This window comes from Elephas maximus, chromosome 4, assembly GCF_024166365.1.
Source record: "Elephas maximus indicus isolate mEleMax1 chromosome 4, mEleMax1 primary haplotype, whole genome shotgun sequence".
NCBI lineage: Eukaryota > Metazoa > Chordata > Mammalia > Proboscidea > Elephantidae > Elephas > Elephas maximus.
Window position 1 is genome coordinate 34,505,211 of NC_064822.1, and position 19,801 is coordinate 34,525,011.

Genomic DNA, 19,801 nt, shown 5'->3' on the forward strand with positions numbered 1-19,801 from the left:
GCAAGAGGGGTATGCAATCAGAGAGGCACATGTGGGATTCAAAGCTATGGGTAATGCTCTATTTCTTCAGCTTGGTTGGTAGACATGTGGATATTCTTATTATTACTTTGTTTTCATGTCCGTATACAGTGTATATACCCTTTGTTTAAATTCTATATCTCATGATTAAAAATAAATTAAGAAAAACCTACTCATATACACATACAAATATGTGTAAATTAAAAGCCATAGGGTTAGTCTAAAAATAAAAGTTATCATGAAAAGGTTTACACACAGAAACCAACTTTGATGATTACAAAGGAGGGGAGGGGTGGGGAAGGAAAAACACAAGACAATAGATAAGTGGTAACTTTGGTGAAGAGTAAGACCGTACACAATACTGGGGAAGTCAGCACAACTGGACCAAGGCAAAGTCACTCATAGAAGCTTCACAGACACATCAAAACTCCTGAGAGACCACATTACTAGGCTGAGGGCTGGGGACCATGGTCTCAGAAAACACCTAACTCAATAAACTTTACAGTTCATAAAGAAAATGTTCTACATCCTACTGTGATGAGTAGTGTCTGGTATCTTAAAAGCTTGTAAGCAGCCATCTAAGATATCCACTGGTCCCACACCATCTGGGGCAAGGGAGAATGAAGAAAACCAAAAACACAAGGGAAAGATTAGTCCAAAGGACTAATGGACCACAACTACCACAGTCTCCACCAGACTGAGTTCAGCACAACTAGCAGAGCACCACTGACTGCTCTGAGAGCTATCACAATAGAGGGTCCCAGACAGAGCTGCAGAAAAATGTAGAACAAAATTGAATGCCACAAAAAAAGACCAGACTTACTGGTATGACAAAGGCTGGAGAAACCCCAAGAGTATGGCCCCCGGGGTACTCTTTTAACTCAGCACTGAAGTCACTCCTGAGGATTCCCCCTCAGCTAAAGATTAGACATGCCCATAAAACAAACAAGAACACATGTAGCTCAACCATGTTTATGAGACTAAATGCATACACCAGCCCAGGGCCAAGGATGAGAAGGCAGGAGGGGACAGGAAAGCTGGACAAATGGAAATGGGGAATCCAAGGTAGAGAAGGGGAGAGTGTCGACTACCATGAGGATGACAACCAATGTCACAAAACACTAAGTGTATTAATTCTTTAATGAGAAACTTATTTGCTCTGCAAACCTTCACCTAAAGCACAATAAAAAAAAATAAAGATAAAAGTTAGTCTTTGAATAATAGCAAAATATAAATCCTTTTATAGCTTATGATATATGGCTATTTGTACAAATGACAAAAGAAACATACTTTGATATACGTTATACACAGATCAAAGAGAACCAGAGATGAAATGTGTTTATGTGAGAAAACTCATCCAGTTATCCAGGTGCTGTTGAAGCAACTCTGATTCATGGCAACCCATGGAGAAAACCCAACATTTCCTGAAATAACAGTGACTAAAAGCAGTCAAACGTTCGTAAGTATTAATGATCTGTTGCCAAAGAAATGATTAAATAACTTCTGAAAGTATAAATAGATAAAAAAAACTTTCATAAACAAAAAAAGCAGCTCATGTAAATTTCATCATCCTAACTTTTAGGGCAAAGGGAATAAATCAGGAACGAGGGGGTTAAAACATATACGTACAATGGCAGAAATTAATAAACTTCAGCGAAGAGTCAACCATGGAGGAACAGTATTCTTATAACTGATGATATGGTTCCTAACCTCACCATATTTATGCTATTTCAATTCTCTCCTATTCTAAAATAACACCAAGATGAAGATACTCACATATACACATGTGATAACACTTTAAGTTATCTGCTTAACTATAATCTGAAGTACAGTATAGCACTTAACAGAACCAACTCCAGAATACCAGAGTTCAAAACCTGGCTTGCCCACGTGCTAATAATGTGATGCTGTACAAATTAAATGACTAAACCTATGTCTCAAATTTCTTCATCGTTAAAAAAGTACCTGATTTGGAGGTTTAGAGTCATGGTTTCATAGGACATCCCAGTTAATTAGTGCTTCTGCTCTACCTCCTAGTTCTTTGCAGAGTGCCTGGGTCTTAAAAGCTTACAAGCTACCATTCAAAGTACAACAAATGGTCTCTATTCACCTGGAGCAAAAGAGGAAGGAGAATCAGGAATAGGAGGAGGAAATGGAATATATGGCTAATTGCCTCTGTGAACAACACTCTCTTTGCCATGAGAGCAGAAGAATTGGATGGTACCTGGCTACCACTACAAGCATTTTAATCAAAGATGCTACAGAATAATCATGGTCAAAGGGGAGAAAATACAGAACAGAATTTCAAATCTCATGGACTCCAGACTTTCTGGAGCCATGGAGGCTGAACAAACTCCTGAAAGTATTGCCCTGGCCTAATTTTTAAACCTTAAACCAGAAATACCCCTTGAAGACTTCTTAAAACCAAACAATAGTTCAGTAAAGAATGTCTGTCTTGAGCATTGTGCTCTTTTAAGATCTAGCTATATGCGATCAAATTGACAACAGCAACTCACAAGATTACATAGGAAACTTACAGGGCAGTGAATTTATGTTAATGGGGAGGAACAAATCAGAAAAGGTGAGAATGGTTGTACAACTCAAAGAATGTAATGAATGTCACTTAACTGTACGTGTAGAAATTGTTCCACTGTGTATATTCTCAACAATGAAAATAATTATCATCTCATTGTTAGAGGATAAAATAATACAATCCTCCATGTAAAGCACCTGACAGTACCTAGGAAAATAAGAGCTCCGTGCCATTTTTTAAGTGAGGAAACTGAGGCTTAGAAGAAACTTGCCCAATAATGTATCTATGGTAGTTCATCTGACTCTAAAACCCATGACCTTAACACTAAATTATACTGCCTGGATATCACTGGATGAGATTATGAAAAAAAATTTTTTTTCCTTTCTACTTATCTTTCTTTCCCCCAATTTTCAAAAATGAGCATGTATGTACTACTATTGAAATCACAACAAACTTTAAGATAGGAGACAATAAATTTTAACCTGAGACTTTGGGACTTGGCTTAGAGAACAGAAAAACCACTGGTGATTTTTGAAAATAACATGGAGAAAGTAATCTCTCAGGCTTGTTTGTCTACTAGTAGCTATGTGAAATATGAACTGGGGAAAGTGAGAATAGGAAAGTAGTGATAAGATAGATGGAAAAAGAATTTACATGGTGATAGAACAATTGTAATTTTTTTAACAGACTTTTTTTTTTTTTTTTAGCAATTTTAGGTTTAGAGAGAAAATGTACAGAAAGTAGACAGTTTCCATTTATCCCTTCCCTCTACATATTGTTTCTATTAACATCTTGGATTCCTATGGGCCATTTGTTACAACTGATGAACCAATATTGACGCGTTACTTTTTACTAAAGTCCATAGTGGCTCAAATGATTAAGTGCCTGACTACTAGTTGTAAACGTTTGCAGTTTGAACACACTCAGAGCTGCCTCCAACAAGCCTGGTGATCTACTTCTGAAGGGTCACAGCCTTAAAAACCCTATGGAGCAGTTCCACTCTGCACACATGGGATCACTGTAACTCAGAAGCAACTCAACGGCAATTAACAACAACGAAGTCCGCAGTTCACATTAGGGTTCACTCCTTGTATTGTACAGGTCTATGTGTTTTGACAGATGCTTAATGTCGTGTGTTCACCATTACAGTATCACACAGAATAGTGTCAATGCCCTAAAAATGCTCTGTACTCCACCATCGTTCCTTCTCCCTCCCCCTGATCCCTGGCAAACCACTGATCTTTTTTCACTGTCTCTGTAACTCTGCCTTTTCCAGAATTTCATACGGTTTCAATCATATGGTATGTAGCATTTTCACATTGCCTTTTTTCACTTAGCAGTATCTATTTAAGGTTTCTTCATGTCTTTTTGTGGGCTGACAGTTCATTCCTTTCTATCACTTAGTAATACTCTATTGTATGACTGTACCACAGTTTGTTTACTCATTCATCTATTCAGGGACATCTTGGTTGCTTCCAATTTGGGGCAATTATGAATAAAGATGCTATGAATATTCGTGTACAGGTTTTTATGTGAACATATGTTTTTATCTCACTTGGGTAAATACCTAGGAGTGTGATGGCTAGATCAAAACGGTAGCCTATATTTTGCTTGGAAGCCCTGGTGGCACAGTGGTTAAGAGCTACAGCTGCTAACCAAAAGGTCAGCAGTTCGAATCCACCAGGCGCCTCTTGGAAACTCTATGGGGCAGTTCTACTCTGTCCTACAGAGTCGCTATGAGTTGGAATCAACTCGACAGCAATGGGTTTGGTTTTTGGTTTTTGTATTTTGCTTTGCAAGAAACTGCCAGACTATTTTCCAAAGTGTCTGTACCAATTTGCACTCCCACCAGCAATGAATTAAGCATTTCTGTTGCTCCACATCCTCATAGGGCAGTTGCAATTTGGTTCTAGGGCAATATCACCATAAATTTTGGAACCTACTGTATAGCTATAGAGCTAGTTTTTATTGTTGTATGTACTTTTTTTTTTTTTAACCCAGCCATAGCTGGTACAGAAACTAAATGTTTAAGTTTGAAAAACAATACTTCTAGTGAAAATACTGTAGTCGAGAAAAAATTTTTTCTCTGCAGCAAAGGTTGAGAAACACTATAGGAAACTGGGAAACAAATGAAAAGATCACATTTGTTTGTAGGAGACAATCTTGAAACAGAGGAGAGCTGTACTGAAAAGGAAAGTAGTAAAAAGATGGCAAGAGAGAAATTCATTAGAAGTATGTATAATATGCTACCTTTTGTAGAAAGGGAAGAAAAACAAAAGTCTATGTAAGCAGGTACATACATAGCTTATAGAAAAATGTATGAAAAACTAATAACAATGAGGAGTTGGGAGGCAAAACTGGGTAACTGAGAGACAGGTCAGGAGAGAGAATTTTCACTGTACATCTTTTTATATTTTTTTTAACCATGTCAATATATCACCTTATAAAACTTAAATAACTTTAGCTGCAGCAATAATGGGGCTTAGATTAGGACAGCGACTATAAAAATTTAAAAAAATTAAAAAAAGATGCCTAGGATACCTAAGTAGAAATATACAGAAGGCAAAACCAAAAACCAGCTATGGATCTAAAAGCTGAAAAAATTCTTCAGCTGATATCAATGCCCAGAGGTATCCAAAGCACACAAAAGTTCACCTAAGGTGGGTGAGGTAATCAGCTAAACAGGCTAGAAAAGCAATCGTGTAATTTAAATTTTAAAAGAGTAAGAAAGAAATGCCAAAAAGGCAATGTTGAAAGAGATAGAAGAAAGCGTCTAAGAAATCATGAGAAGAAAGAATTGTAAGAAAGATGGAGCAATCGGTTTTAAATGCTGAAAGTGGGTCAAGTAGAATGAAAACTGTAGAAAATTTGGGGTTTGGCAATTTGAAGTTAACAGCAAAATCATAGGCTGTAGATTCAAGAGACAAATGTAATGGTTTCAAGGGTAAATGAATAGGAGCCTTATATTTTATGTATTTATCTATACCTAAAAGTTTGCCAGGAAAGGTTCTGAGACGGCCTACGATAAAGGGTCTTTATTACACCAGTGGAAACCCTGATGGTGTAGCTGTTAAGTGCTACAGCTGCTAACCAAAAGGCTGGCAGTTTGAATCCACCAGGTACTCCTTGGAAACTGTGGGGTCTGTCCTATAGGACCGCTATGTCCTATAGGGTTCTACTCTGTCCTATAGGGCCTACTCTGTCCTATAGGGTCGCTATGAGTCGGAATCGACTTGATGGCATCGGGTTTGGTTGGGTATTATAACAATAAAAAATTGAAAAATGAACATTAAAAGCCAGTATGGCAGACATCTATTTTTGTCTGCTTCATAAGCCTACTCCTTCTGCAAACAGCAGCCACCCCCTCTGACATTAGGGAAGCTGCTCTTACCCCTGACTCCAACTGTGCAGTTCTAGTGAGGGCTGCCATTCACAGTACCCTCCCCATTCTCCAGTCACAGGTATAGGCACATAATCCAAGACAGGCCAATCAGAGTCCTTCCCCAGGATTCTTCAAGAAAGCCCCTTCTTCTGGTAGAAGGGGCTGGGAAGATGAAAGCCAGCAGTCATGGTTCCAGTCTCTTGAAGCAGACAGTCCGTAGTATGAGAGAATGAAATCAACACGCAGAGAAACAGAGATATGAGGTGAAGTCCTAAACCCCAAATGAGGAGGAAGAAACAAATATACAAGTAACGAGATTAAGATAGTTGATGTAACTAAGGACCAGATCTGGTTCTGGAATTCCTGGTAGCCAGGACAAAAAGAAAAATGGAATGTGTTTCACAGATCTATCAAAAAGAAGGATTTATAACAGATCCTCAAGGGAGAAAAGTTTCCTGATGCTAAATTATTAGAAGTATTTCTCATTCATGGATCTCTGTGTAAGTGTAGCTGAAAGACAAAAAGGACACTATCCATGACGACGGTTTTATAGCAAATGCAGATTTCATACGGCTATTGCTTATACCAGCAACTAAGTTATAACCCAATTATTAAGGACAACTAAGAGGCTAAACTACAATAGGTAGTTGAAGAAGCAGAAATATCAACTCTGGTTTTATTCTTCCAAGAAGTTTGTTAGTAAAAAGAAAAAGGAAAAAAGATGAAAACACAGAAAGGAAAAGTATAGTCTATGGGAAGATTCAAAAATTTTTTGTGAGCTGAGTGGGAAAAATCAAGTAAAAAGGACAGACGGAAGATAGGAGATTACCGGTAACTGATAAAACAAGCTTCGGGCAAAAATGGGAAAAAACCACATCAAGAGCACAGGTAGTTAACTACACCAAAAAAAAAAAAAAAAACCCACTGCCGTCAAGTCAATTCTGACTCATAGCGACCCTACAGGACAGAGTAGAACTGCCCAATAGAGTTTCCAAGGAGCACCTGGCGGATTCGAACTGCCGACCTCTTGGTTAGCAGCCGTAGCATTTAACCACTACGCCACCAGGGTTTCCAGGTAGTTAACTATTTCCCTTTAAAACTAAAAGGGATGAACCACATGTCTCTACCTCTTCTTCCTGAAACTCCACTAAACAGTAGGTAGACAAAATGGCATAAAACCTCAAATACAAAAAGAATGTAAAGGGGAGATTCAGCCACAGATACAAAAAAAAAAAAAAAACCATAAAGGGAGTCATGCAGCACCTGCCCACCGCAGAATGACCTGACTGGGCCCAGTGTGAGCTCTGGGCCTGGCCCTCCTCCAGCCAGCACCACAGCCAAGAGGCATGCGCACTTGGCTGGCCGCTGCCTGCTGCTCCCCTTCTCCTCCTGCTTCAGGAAGGCCAAGTCAGAGGCAGCAACCCTCAAACTGTTCACCCTGCTTGCTGAGGGGCCCAGGCCTAGAAGACAGCACCCTCAGAGAGGATGGAGGAGAGGACACGTGGGTGTGCTTCCTCTCAGCGATTTTAAGGAAACAGAGCAGCAGCTACAACAAAATGGGTAGAAGAAATGGCGGGAACTGTGGCACCAACCTACATATACCAAACATCTCTCAGAAGAACTTATCTAACTGAAATTTGAATTCAGATGTACCTGTTCCTAAAAATAAAAACCTCCGACCTGGAAGGGACAGTGCAGCAAGTGAAGCATTTGGAAATTCCAGTACAGCAAATGAGGCTTTAACTTAATTTGTCAGGGCATACTCACAAAAGAATACAGAATAGTAAACAAGGTACAGTTCAGTTATGGTTATATGGTTAATGAAGGAAGTACCGTGGAGAACAGGTATTTCAAAATATCTTCAATGAAAAGTAGCTTTAGTTAATCAACAATCTCATAAAGCTCTTCACTCTGAGTCACTCACTAGCAAGTGCTGCAACTGATAAGAAAGTTGGTTCTTACACTGGACTGCAACAACACGTGCCATTAAGGTCTCTGCTGACACTATGCTGACGGAGACTTTTTAAGGATAGAAATTAATTTATGTTCAGCTATAGGAAACAACAGTAGTCAAACTTTACCTGCGCCAAATTGAATTTGGAATATGGAAACACAAAGGTGAAAGAAAATTTAACAGACCAAAGTGATTTACCAGAAAACAAAAAAGCAAATGATACTTTGCTCAGTTATTTTAAAAACATGGTGGTCTTGAACTTAAAGCCGGAAACAAGAGAAAACTTTGAAGAATCTCAAAGAGAAACCAAGTGAAGTATTTCCATATCCTGATTTTCTCCCTCCACCCTTCAATACTCTTGGCTTACATAAATTAGCTATCTCAAAATGTAAAAAATTAGAAAGCAACAGTGGAGCTACCAGAAAACTCTACTGAACACTTGATAACTCCTTTACTGAAAATCCAAAGAATACAACATGTGACTACACAAACAGAGAGAACAAGATCGTAAATTAATTTATATACTTCAGCAGTTACTGAACAAACTGATCCTCTTCTCCAAAGTTACACCCAAAGACAGACAGCCAAAACTTTGATTGAGTCCCCAGGCATCATGGGTAGATAAAAGTCAAGAAAAAAAAATAATTCTGGTTCATGCGAGCTTGAACAAAATGCTTCAAAATGAAATTGGACCAATGTTAGCAAATATAAATGGAACTCTAGACCAACATCTCAAAATTAAAGTTCACCCACCACAAAACAACTAATTGCAACTTATGATGACTTCAGGAATACCAAAAGCTCCATTTTAAATCCATGCCAAGAACTGTCAAACAAGCCTAGTACCACCCAAACAACTCAATCACTGCTTAACACAGTCTGATAAGATGTCTGCCAACAAGGTCTACCATAACAGTTTCACCTACACTTTTGTCTTTTCAAAGAATCTGAGGCAAGAAATTAGCCCACCAAGGGCAAAAAAAGAAACTTCACCCAAAAACATATTACTATTTATCACCTTCATTTATATCTAAGGATAAGTGCTCACCCATTGACCAGAAACAACTTTTTTCCCATATATCTCCATGTGAGCAAACCTATTCCAAGAAGTCCAACTAAAATATGGTTCACTTTTCTGGATCACAAGTATTAAATTTAAAAAAAAGAAAACAACGGCTTGATATGATATGGAATGGAACTTGTGAAAATTACTGCTGAGATGTCATTATATATAACTCCAATGGCTTCTGTAAAGACATACTAGACAATCTTTTGTATGTTATGTTTCAAACAAATGTTTCACTTAGAAAACTAAACCATTCTATTCAAAACATTTGTTCTTTTGTTATGATTGTTTCTGAGGTATAGTTCCATCATCAATAAACAGTATAACTGACTTAAAAAAAAGAACATAAAGGAAGACAACAACTATAAAATTTTGGAAGCTACAAAGGAGACAGAAAAGCTGTAAAGGGCTTAACAGACCAGAGAATGTTTGAATGCTTCTGCAGTAAGACAAGCACAAAAGCAATGCATCTTTTACTATGTAGCACCACAAACTGGAAACTGGAGGAACTATAACTAATGTATATGTGCAGGGGTCGGGGGGGGAGGCATAGGCATATATTATTTGGAAGAGGTGGGTTCAAGTGAGGCTGAAAGCAGGAGGAACTCGACAAAATGTGAGAAGCCATCAGACTCCTCCCCACCAATTCTCCTGCTCCACTAACACTGCAAAGAATGAGAATTCCAGAACACTTAACTGTGCCTCAAGTTGCAGTATTGAAGGATTCTATGGGTAAACATTAAGCAATGCAGAAAGCATCAAAAGAAGATGGAAGGAATACATCTTTAGTCACTGTACCAGAAAGAATTGGTTGACATTCAACCATTTCAGGACGTAGCATATAATTAAGAACCAATAGTACTGAAAGAAGCCCAAGCTGCACTGAAGGCACTGGACAAAAACAAGGCTCCAGGAGTTGATGGAATACCAACTGAGATGCTTCAACAAATGGATGCAACACTGGAAGCACTCACTTATCTATGCCAAGAAATCTGAAAGACTGAAAAGATTCATATTTGTGCACATTCCAAAGAAAAGTGATCCTACAGAATGCAGAAATTATTGAACAATATCATACGCAAGTAAAATCTTACTGAAGATAATTCAAAAACGGTTGCAGCACTATATTGACAAGGATGTATCAGAAACTCAAGCCAGATTTAGAAGAGGATGTAGAACAAAGGATATCATTGCTGATGTCAGGTAGATCTTGGCTGACAGCAGAGACTACCAGAGAGATGTTTACCTGTGCTTTATGGACTATGCAAAGGCATGTGACTGTGTGGATCGTAACAAATTATGGGTAACATTGAGAAGTATGGGAATTCCAGAAGACTTAATTGTGTTCACGCAGAACCTGTGCATAGACCAATAGTCAGTTGTTCAAACACGAGGAGATACTGCATTGTTTAAAATCAAGAAAGGTGTGCTTCAGGGTTGTATCCTTTTACCATATTTATTGAATCTGTATGCTGAGCAAATAATATGAGAAGCTGGACTATATGAAGAACAGCAGGGCATCAGGACTAGAAGAAAACTAATTAACAACCTTCAATATGCTGATGACACAACCTTACTTCTTGAAAGCGAAGAATACATGAAGCACTTACTGAGGAATATCAAAGACCACAGCCTTCAGTATGGATTACACCTCAACATAAAGAAAACAAAAATCCTCATAATTGAACTATTGAGCAACATCACGATAAACGGAAAAAGACTTAAGTTGTCAAGAATTTCATTTTACTTGGATCCACAATCAAAGCTCATGGAAACAGCAGTCAAGAAATCAAAAGATGTATTGCATTGGGCAAATCTGCTGCAAAAGACTTCTTAAAAGTGTTAAAAAGCAAAGATGTCACCTTAAGGACTAAGGTGCACATGACCAAAGCCATGGTATCTTCAATTTCCTGTGAAATTGAATTGCAAGTTGCGTGTGGAAGCTGGACAATGAGTAAGGAAGATCAAAGAACTGATGCATCTGAATTACGGTGCTGGCAAAGAATGTTGGTGTTAAACGCTCAACTGCTAACCGAAAGGTCGAGAGTTCAAATCCACCAGCCGTTCCTTGGAAACCCTACGGGACAGTTCTACTCTGTCCTATAGGGTCACTATGAGTTAGAATCAACTTGACAGCAACGGATTTGGTTTGGTTTTATATTTTTTCTGCCAAAAGAACAAATAAATCTGACTTGGAAGTAGAACAGCCAGAATACTCCTTAGAATGGAGGATGGTGAGACTTCGTCTTATGTACTTTGGATATGTTATCATAAGGGACCAGCCCCTGGAGAAGGACATCATGTTTGGTAAAAGGTCAGCAAAAAGAGGACAGCCCTCAATAAGACGGACTGACACAGTGGCTGCGATAATGGGCTCAAACACAGCCGCAACTGTAAGGATGACACAGGACTGGGCAGTGTTTCATCCCATCAGAGCCTACTCTGCAGCACCTAACAACAACCACCACCACACACTACCAGGCATCCCTACCCCACCCTAAAAAAGTACAGAGGTTAATTTTCTAGAGACGGTAAACCAGAGGAAATCTAGACTCAGGGACATGAGGCACAACTGAAGGGGCTCCATACTGAAAAAGATGAATTATATAAAAGTCTCATTCTAAATAGCGAAATTCTAGCCCCCACTTGATGCAAAAAATACTGGTGATTAGGTCTGTCAATCCCTAACAAATGACTGGAGGATTTCCTCTCTAAATACAACTGAGAAGCTGGTGGGTCCACAAATAAAAGAGTCCAACTAGATTACCTATTATAAAGCCAATCAGTCAAGAAACCATGCCCCCACACAGTTCCAATCAGCTCACTAGCAGAATCTCTTAAATTTGAATAGATGGCTAAGAGTCACCAGATATTTAAGCAAAGTCTCTAACAAGAAAGGCAGGCCAAAACAGTAAAAAGGAACTCTCAGGAAAAGGGTCCCAAAAGCAGAAGAAAACATCAGAAAACCCAAACAAAAACAAACTTCTCATTAGTATCCTCAGAAGGTTAAGAGAAAAAATTGCCAGAGAGTAAACCGTCCATCTCTAACTCAAAAGAAAAGGCAAGCTACAGACAGAAAGAAAATATCTGTAAAACACCTATCTGATATAGAGTTCATATCCAGAATATATAAAGTACTCTTTCAATTCAATAAAAAGGAAACAAGCAACACAACTTTCAAAATGGGCAAAACACCTGAAGAAACACTTTATCAGAGAATATATAGGAATGACCAATAAGCACATGAAAAGATGCTCAACATCACTACTTGTCAGAGAGTTGTAAATTAATACCATAGTAAAATACCATTACACACCCACTAGAATGGGTAAAATTAAAGACTGACATTACCTAGCAAGTGTTGGTGGATGTAGGTCAACTAGAATTTCATACATTAGTAGTAGAAATACAAAACGGTACAGCCACTTTGGCAAACAGTTCTTCTTACAAAGTTAAGCATACAATTTATACATACTCACAATTCCATTCTTAGCTAGCTATTCACTCAAATGAATAAAAATATACGTCCATGCAAAGACTTGAATGAAAATGTTCATAGTAGCTTTATTTGTAATAACCAAAAACTGGAAATAGTCTAAATATTCATCAACTGGTAAAAGGACAAAGTATGGTACATCCATACTATGGAATACAAATCGGCAATAAAAAGGTATGGAATATTAATACAGGCAACGACTTGAATGAATCTAAAAAGAATGTTAAGTTAAAGAAATCAAACTATCTACAAAGGACTACATACTGTATAACTAAACATTCTATCTATATAAGGCAAAACCTTAGTGACAGAAAACAGGTCAGTGGTTACCTAGGGCTGAGGGTCAAAGAGAGAACTGACTACAAGCAGTATAAGGAAACTTTATCAGAAGATGGAAATGTTCTAATCCTTTACTGTGGTGGTGTTTACATTCTTACAAACTTCATTAAACTGTACACTAAAAAAGAAAAAGAGAGAGAGGAGATAACATCCAAGAATCAAGAACAGAAAATAAAAGACAAGGAGCATGCAGAGAGCATAAGAATCCTTAGAAGGTGAAAGTATAAATTTTAAAAATGAAGTGAAGGTTTAAAAAAAGAAAGTAGAATACCTCAGAAAGTAGAACAAAAAGAGAAAAACATGTAATTTAAACACAAAATATAAAAAAATTACACCATCGGTTCAGAAGCCCAACATCCAGATAAAAATGACACAAAAAAAGTGAACAATGAAAAAGCTGAGAAAATTATCAAAATGATTCAAAAAAAATTTCCCTAACTGAAAAGCACAAGTAACCAAATCAAAAGGACCATTGTGTTCCCAGTACAATGACTGAGCATACCATCATAAAAAGAATGCAAAAATAGTTTAAAGAAAAAAAAACTAAAAGCTTCCAGAGAGAGTAATCACATACAATGGATTAGAAATCAGAACTGCACTGTCTTCACAGTAACACCGAGAGCTGGAAGAGAGTCAAGAAATATTTTTAAAATTCTGAAGGAAGATGATTTCCAACCACAAATTCTATATGCGCCAAACTATCAACCAGGTAAGAAGGTAAAACCACCAATTTTATCAAACATGCAAAAATCTCAGAAAATCTACTTCTCACACACTTTCTTCTGTAACATTGCTGGCAGATCTGCCCAGCAAAACAAGAAAACACAGGTAGTCCTAGACTCACAACACAGTTCCATTCAGATAACTCAGTCCTAAGTTGATTCTGATACAGGTCAAATACCTCATTTTTTTTGTTTTTTAGTTTTCATTATTGTTGCCTTTTATTATCAGTACCTTTATAAATCATATCTTTGTCTTTGGAGGTTTGAAACAATACATAGAAACCTACAGATATATTTCAACATTATATGTAGTATGTATTAAGATGTACCAAAAAAAAAACACTGGCCTAAGTGCATTTCATCATAACTCGAATACATCGTAAGTTGAGGACTACCTGTACACCATTAAAGATGAAGAAGTTGAGAAGAGGAGTAGAAAACAGGGAATCCAACAAAAGCAAGAAGACACTCCCAAGACACTGGTGAAGGGAAGATTCAGGCCTATAATACAGGCCTAAAGAGCAATCAGCCCAGATGCAGGCAGGCAGATGGTAACCTAGAGGAAGGTCTCCTAGTTTATAAAGGGAAGGAGGAAGAGACAGAGGAGGAGGGGAGGGAGAGGGAGGGAAGAGAGGAGGAAGAGGAGGGGAAAATTAAGAAGAGGAGAGAGGAAAAAGGGGAGAGAGGAGGAAGAGGCAAAGAGGAGGGAAGGGGAGAGCAGACACAGAGGAGGAAAAGGGGGGGAGGGAGGGAAAGAGAAGAGAAGGGGAGGAAATGAGAAGGTGAGGAAAAGTGCATCTACAGACTACCTGATAGGTTTACCACATGGAAAATTATTTATGAGGAAGTGTCTATAGGGTATATAAAGGTTTATCCTTAGTTAAAAAACAGGAGGAAAACAAAAATACAAGGCAATTATTAATGCCAAGAAAAAAACAAAAATTAACATAAGAAAAACAATCCATACTTTTGGCTCAGAAATGAGCAAGATTTAAATCTCGACAATAATGTAAATATTACTGTTTAATACTACTGATTTTACTAACCCAAAACCCATTGCCATCAAGTCGATTCCAACTCACAGCGAGCCAACAGGACGGAGCAGAACTGCCCCATAGGGTTTCCAAGAAGTGGTTGGTAGATTCAAACTGCTGACCTTTTAGTTAGTCCTTCTGATGAGCTGTCAAGCTCTTAACCACTGCACCACCAGGGCTCCGACTTTACTAAAACCTGGGATATACTCAAATGATGAGAAGAGGGGAAGAAAATCAATAGGTAATATCTAAAACTGATGTATCAAGAGTAGTCGCTTATACTTTTCTTTTGGAAATACTTAATACCAAAAGGAACAGCCAAAAGAGTTGACAGTGGTTGCCTCTGAGAATGGCATGACGGTTCAGGAATCATACAGCAAAGTATTACATTGCGTGTGTGAAAGAGATAAAGTTTTGATACTATTTGACTTTGATTATATGCATCTATCACTTTGATAAACATAAAAATTAAAAATAAAATAAACAGACACTACATGGGAGCTCTGGTGGTGCGGTGGTTAAGAGCTACGGCTACCACCACCAACTGCTCTGACAGGGATCACAATAGAGGGTCCCAGACAGAGCTGGAGAAAAATGCAGAACAAAATTTTAACTCACAAAAGAAGACCAGACTTACTGGTCTGACAAACCCTGGTGGGTAGTGGTTAAGAGCTACGGCTGCTAACCAAAAGGCCGGCAGTTCAAATCCACCAGGCGCTCCTTGGAAACCCTGGGGGTCAGTTCTACTCTGTTGTATAGGGTCACTATGAGTTGTAATCAAGTCGACAGCAGCGGGCTTGGTTTTTTGGGTTTTGTTTTGTTTTGTTTTACTGGTCTGACAGAGACTGGAGAAACCCCGAGAGTATGGCCCCCAGACAACCTTTTAACTCAGTACTGAAGTCACTGAAGGTTATTCTTCAGCCAAAGATTAGACAGGCCTATAAAACAAAAAGAGATTAAATGGGCACACCAGCCTAAGGGCACGGACGAGAAGGCAGGAGGGGACAGGAAAGCTGGTAACGGGGAACCCAAGATCGAGAAGGGGAGAGCGTTGACATGTCGTAGGGTTGCCAACCAATGTCACAAAACAACATGTGTATTAACTGTTTAATGAGAAATTAATTTTCCCTGTAAACCTTCATCTAAGTACAATTTAAAAAAAAGCTCAGCTGCTAACCAAAAGTTCGGCAATTTGAATCCCCCAGCCACTCCTTGGAAACTCTATGGGGCAGTTCTACTCTGTCCTATAGGGTCGCTATGAGTCTGAATCAACTCCATGTCAAGAGTCTGGTTTTGTTTTGTTTGGTTTTTGGTATATGCTGGGCAATATATCAGTGTATCTCCATTTTCATTTCTCTTACTAGTTGTATAAAAAATTATAGGCAGGTTAAAAAAGGATAAACAGTTGCCACTGCCTTAATTCCAACCCGTGGTGACCCTACGTGGGTCAGGGTAGAACCGAGCTCCATAGAGTTTTCAATGACTGATTTTTCAGAAGTAAATCACCAGGACTTTCTTTTGAGGAGCCTCTGGGTAGACGCAAACCTCCGACCTTTAGGTTAGCAGCCATTCTGCACCACCCAAAGACTCCACAGAAAAGGATACCCACCCAGTGCCGTCGAGTCGATTCCGACTCATGGCAACCCTACAGGACAGAGTACAGCTGCCCCAGAGAGCTTCCAAGTAGTGCCTGGAAACTGACCTCTTGGTTAGCAGCCCCAGCACTTAAATCACTACGCCACCAGGGTTTCCATGAAAAAAGGAAAAGGACACAAACAAGTATAAAGTACCTACTTCATGTCTGCCCTAAGTTAGGCTTTTTCTCCCATTAAAACAAAAAGGAATTCAAGGCCAGTACCAAAGGAAGCTAGCTATTTGCTGCCTGTCTATAGCGGCAAGCACCAAATCTATTAACTTTTGAAAACCGCCTCTTTAAAAGCTATAGGAACTTATGATGCTAATGCCTATACTGAATTTATAATTGAGTATTTGGTGTTATGAATCAGCAGGGAAACTCTGGTGCTGTAGTAGTTAAGAGCTACGACTACTAGCCAAAAGGTCAGCTGTTCAAATCCACCAGGAGCTCCTTGGAAACCATATGGAGCAGTTCTACTGTCCTACAGGGTCACTATGAGTTGGAATCACCTTGATAGCAGTGGATTTTGGTTTCGGGATGAATCAGCACTAACAGAAAAAAATGTTAGCAAAGTTTTAACTTTGAATGCATTCTACTTAAAGTGTGCAGACAAAAAAAAATGCTTGTACAGAAATAAAAGGAAAAAGTTATACACTCACACTAAAAAAAAAAAAAAAAGACAAAACAGCATGACCTGAGATACCTCACCCTGGCTTCATGCACTTAAAAAATCAAAGATAAAATAAATATTAAAACAATTTTGAATTATGTAGGTAAAGGTAAGTCTCTACGAGGCAGAAATAAAAAAGAACCTAAAAGCTTGAAGAATGAGCATTAGTTGAAGCTGAGGCAGTCAATGAAGATATCAGATCAGCTATATACTCTACAGGCTGGGGTTGACTATGACACCAGTATACACCTAAGTATACAGAAGAGTTCTACCTGTGTTCCCTACGTAAGGCCAGGAGCTGGCAAGGGCCTATTCCATCCTACTGAGCAAGAATCTAGAAAAACATGGCCCAGCCCACTAAGACTAGAGAAGCTGCACAGAAGTGAGATACCAGCTTTAGGCATTAATAAAGAGTTACCCTAAAAAAAATAGGAAACTCAAGCATGTGCTGAGAGAGTACATGGCCCAAAATACATTATCAAAAAGATGCAGGAATCCAAGTCAAGAAACAAACTTAAAAACCGGTCAAGAGCAATGAACTCTATTAAGTAAACTATAACATAGTCTGCTGGTTGCCAACCCCAAATCCATTTTCCCCTTCTTCCCTACTAAAATTAGAACTCCAGCTTTATTCAGTTCATCAGGACCCTACTTTAAGGTCACATTTTGCACTCTTCCTAACAATTGAGAGCCAGTAAAATTAAGCGTAAGTTGTTGAGTTGGCCTTCCAGGAGATCTCATTTAGGGGGACAATTCAGCTGGAAGATGAACCACCTTTAAACCTTCCCCTTCCTTCTACCTGGAACTTAAAATAACTACAGTTCCAGCTATCGTGCTGTGACCATGGGACAACCTTAAAAATGAAACCACACGTTAAGGATGATATAGAAAGAAGACAGAAAAAACATGATCCCTAATTACTTCACAGAGTTGTCACAAAAGCTCTAAAATGCTTCTCTGAACTCATTTTAAGCTAAAGATAACCTCCTAATCTGTAGAAGCCACTATATCCCAGTTTGTGTTACAAACAGCCAAACTCAATTCTTAACAGGCACAGAGCAAATGCAAAAACTCCTCACAGTAATGTCTTCACAACTCACATGGAGAAACAGGAATCTCAAGGAAGACAACTCCTCCTGAAGATTAAATCATGGTCAAAATTTACAAAACATATGAAGATATCTATTACCAGAGTCAAAAAGCAAATGACAGAATTCCAAAATCTGCTTTAAAATAGGTGTGTTCTAAATGTTCAAATAGATAAAAAGAGAATATAATCCTTAAGGCAGTAACAGCAAGATCTGCTGCCGCAGAGTCGATTCTGACTCATAACAACCCGACAGGACAGAGTAGAACTGACCCATAGGGTTTCCAAGGAGCAGCTGGTGGATTCAAACTGCCAACCTTTTGGTTAGCAGCAGAGCTCTTAGCTACTTAGCCACTAGGGCTCCAGCAAGACATTATAATTTTTTTCTTTTTTTTAAAGCAAATTGAAAAATAAAAACAGAAATTCTAGAAGTAGTTCACTCTTAAAAGTTCACCCAGTATACTAACAATAAGCATAAATTTGAAGACAGAGCTATAGAGATTACCCATAATGCAAAGATAAAGAGAAAACATGAAAGAGAAATTAAAAGACATGAAAAACAAAATGTAAACCCCAAAACATATACTTAGTTAACTGTTCCAGGAGAAGGAAACACAGTAAGTGACAATACTTAAAGACACAGAACAAAAATTTTTCAAAAATAGAAGACAGAACCCTCAGAATGAAAAAGCAGTCCAAGCCTGAAGCAGGATAAACAGGGGGCCAACGCTTCCTATTAGCAAAAATAGTTATCAGAAGACAAGCTAAAACAAAATCTTTAGTTACAGGAAACAACTATTAGAATTCTATGCCCAAATATCATACAAGAGGACAAAATAGTAACATTCTTAAACATAAAAAGAATAATACAGTTCACTACTCACAGATCCTGGAAAAAACCACTATACCACAAAAAGAAGGAAAAATGAACCAACAAAGCAGCAATGGCAAAAAACAATGGCAGTGAGCAAAAACATCAGTAATGTTTAAGTCTAAACTAAAAATGACTATAAAAAGAAGATACCACAACAACTAATTTGGGAGGTTAAAAATAAAGTGGAACTAAAATACAGATAATAAACAGAGATTTTGCAAGAGAAAGAGTTTAGGGGGAATACAAGGCATCTTGAGGTCCATGGCTTGGTTCAGAACTTAGTGCAGGTATTAGATGCGCAGAAAAATATAAAGCATGCACATTAAAAATTTAAGGACAATCACTAGAAGGAAAAAAAATACAACATATAACCTCCATATCAGCAGATAATTAAAAAAGAACAATTAACACATGTGAGGAACATACCTCGTAGTTCAATCATGCATACAAGACTAAATGGCCAGCCCAAAAGCAAGGAAGGGACAGGAAGGTAGGAAGGGACAGGAAAACTAGAGGAACGCAACAGGGAACCCAGGGTGGAGAAGGGGAGAGAGTGTTCACACATCGCGGGGTTGGCAACCAACATTACAAAACAATCTGTGTATTGTTTAATGTGAAACTAATCTGCTCCATAAACTTCCACCTAAAGCACAATAAAAAAATATAGAAAAAAAAAAACCTCAATCACAACAACAGAAGGAAAAAAGGGAGGGAGAAAGAAAAAGGAAGAAGTACATACAGGCATGGTAAATAGATAACACAAGATAAGACTTTTAAAAATTACTTCAGAACCATCCCGAAAGCCAACCCTTCAGACAGGGATTGGACTGGACTATAAGACTGAAAATGATACCGGTGAGGAGTGAGCTTCTTGGATCAAGCAGACACTTGAGACTACATATGCAGCTCCTGTCTGGAGGGCAGATGTGAAGGCCGAGGGGGACAGAAGCTGGCTGAATGGACACGGAAATGCAGGGTGGAGAGAAGGAG

At 38.4% G+C, this 19,801-nt stretch overlaps 1 protein-coding gene and 1 pseudogene across 10 annotated transcripts in view; one reads left to right on the plus strand and one right to left on the minus strand.

Annotated features, from left to right (window-relative positions):
* MLLT10 (MLLT10 histone lysine methyltransferase DOT1L cofactor) overlaps positions 1-19,801 on the minus strand; it is a 301,040-nt gene that overhangs the window by 269,942 nt on the left and 11,297 nt on the right. The gene's annotated exons all lie outside the window — the stretch shown is intronic.
* LOC126074788 (protein FAM217A-like) lies at positions 7,490-8,838 on the plus strand (annotated as a pseudogene).